Here is a 2689-nt window from a genome sequence, read left to right as displayed (position 1 = left end):
GGCACCCCCCTTTCGTGCCAGTACATCCTTTCTTAACGAAGGAGATAAAAACTACATGGAGTACTCCAGGTGTGGCCTCACCAGCACCCAAATACAGCTGGAAAATAACCTCTGCTTTTAAACACAATCCCTTCAGGAATGAAGGACAAAATTCCATTTGTTTTCTGAATTGATTGTTGTACCTGGTGACCAACCTTCATGCAGAAGGATGCTCAGATCCCTCTGAAGAGCAAATGATGCAACTTTATAACATTCAAGTATTTTTTTTGAAATGTTACTACAACCAAAGAGTATAAACTTTATATTTACAAACATTCTATTTCATTTGACAGACCATTACCCACTCACTCAATGTATCTATGTTCCACTGGAAAGTTTCACACTCCTCCACTCACTTTGTTCCGCTAATTATCTTAGTGTCACATGCAAACTTTGACACCCTACATTTGGTTCCAACTCCAAATCATCTGTATCAATTGTAAATAATTGCAGTCCCAACACCGATCCCCGAGGCACACTACTTGTCAATTATTGCCAGCCAGAATAATACTTATTTATCCCCACACTTTGCTTTCTATTAGTCAACCAATATTCTACCCCTTACACGATGCACCCCTTATATTATGCAACAGCCTCTTGCACAGCACCTTGATGATGTTTTTTTTTGAAATCCAGCTACACCACATCCACTGGCTCCTCGTTATTCACCTTGCTTGAAATGTCTTCATAGAATTTCAAAAGATTGGTCAAGCATGACCTGCCCTTCATGAACCCATGCTGTGTCTATACAATGGGACAATTTCTATCAAACTTCTGCCCGGCACAAAGAATTGCTGTCCATCAGGGCTCTGTGCATACTGTATAATGGCTGCTCCAACCTTGGCTATAGCTGCGTTGGTCATTGTTAGTGTCTGGAGTCCTTGCACTCCATCTGTACCATTGTTGGCCAGCTGAATTGCTCCCCCCTGTGTAATAGCAATGTATTGTCCGCTGCTCGTCTGATAGATGGGTGTCTGCATTGTCATTGTAGTAATGGTTGAGACAGACTCTTCTTCTGATTTCTCCTCATCGATTTCTTGGCACACTGGGGGGATCAGAAGAAAGTTCATTCAGGATTTTCCTGTATGAAGGCCGTCTCGGTAGAATTTCTCTACATTTCTGAGAGTCAGTCATGCTATCCACAGATTCCTAGGAGTCCTCATTTTCAAATATATTAGAAATCTGAACAGTCTGAAATTGAGGGGACTGTATGACTGAGGACTGAGCTGCTTGGATAACTCCTTGGAGTTAAACAGTCTGCCCATTCAGCAACTGCACTAAAGTTACTGCTGGACTTGTTGTTGATTGGATCCCAGGCATGGTTACCTGCATAGTCACATTATATATTAATGATCTTGATGAAGGGACTGGGGGCATTCTAACGAAGTTTGCTGATGATACGAAGTTAGGTGGACAGGCAGGTAGTACTGAGGAAGTGGGAAGGCTGCAGAAGGATCTAGACAGTTTGGGAGAGGGGTCCAGGAAATGGCTGATGGAATTCAATGTGTGCAAACGCGAGGTCTTGCACTTTGGAAAAATGAATACAAGCATGGACTACTTTCTAAACGGTGAGAAAATTAATAAAGCCAAAATACAAAGGGATCTGGGAGTGCTAGTCGAGGATTCTCTAAAGGTAAATATGCAGGTTGAAACCGTGATTAAGAAAGCGAATGCGATGTTGTCATTTATCTCAAGAAGGTTGGAATATAAAAACAGCGATGTGCTGCTGAGACTTTAAAATGCTCTGATTAGGCCCATTTGGAATACTGTGTCCAGTTTTGGTCCCCACACCTCAGGAAGGACAGGCTGGCACTGGAGCGTGTCCAGCGGGTATTCCCACGGATGATCCCTGGAATAGTAGGTCTAACATACGAGAAATGGCTGAGGATCCTGGGATTATATTCATTGGCGTTTAGAAGGTTAAGAGGAGATCTAATAGAAACTTACAAGAGAATACATGGCTTGGAAAGGGTGGACTCTAGGAAATTGTTTCCGTTAGGCGAGGAGACTAGAACCGGTGGGCACAGCCTTTGAATTAGAATGGATCAATTCAGAACAGAAATGCAGAAACATTTCTTTTTCTTCAGCCAGAGAGTGGTGGGCCTGTGGAATTCATTGCCACGGAGTGCAGTGGAGGTTGGGATGCCAAATGTCTTCAAGGCAGAGATTGATAAATTCTTGATGTCACAAGGAATTAAGGACGACGGGGAGAATGCGGGTAAGTGAAGTTGAAATACCCATCATCCATGATTAAATGGCGGAGTGGACACGATGGGCCGAATAGCCTTACTTCCACTCCTATGTCTTATGGTCTTATAGTTTAATTTGATCACTTTCCTCAGATACCCATTGCCGAGTATGCCTTTTCATACAGTTCTTCCTTTTCACTGGAATAGACTTTTGTAAAATGTCTTTGAAAATCTTCCACTTTTCATCAACTTCCCACCATAAAATTTTTGTTTCCAGTCTACTTTATCCAGATTCTCTCTCATTATATTGTAGTTCCCAGTGTTCAAGCACAGGACCCAGTTATTAGATTTTATCTTCACACTCTCCATATGTATTCTAATTCAACCATACGGTGATCGCTTCTTCCCAGGGGATCCCTAATTCTGATGTCATTGATTATTCCTGCCTCATTGTTCAGGGC

General features: G+C 42.3%; 1 pseudogene; it reads right to left on the bottom strand.

Moving 5' to 3' along the window:
- Positions 1-811: 811 nt before the first annotated feature.
- Positions 812-1368, bottom strand: LOC122545497 (annotated as a pseudogene).
- Between the last annotated feature and the right edge of the window lie 1321 nt (positions 1369-2689).

Source organism: Chiloscyllium plagiosum, unplaced genomic scaffold, assembly GCF_004010195.1.
Source record: "Chiloscyllium plagiosum isolate BGI_BamShark_2017 unplaced genomic scaffold, ASM401019v2 scaf_86875, whole genome shotgun sequence".
Lineage (NCBI taxonomy): Eukaryota > Metazoa > Chordata > Chondrichthyes > Orectolobiformes > Hemiscylliidae > Chiloscyllium > Chiloscyllium plagiosum.
The sequence above is the reverse complement of the archived record's forward strand: the minus strand, read 5'-3'. Positions and strand labels throughout refer to the sequence as shown.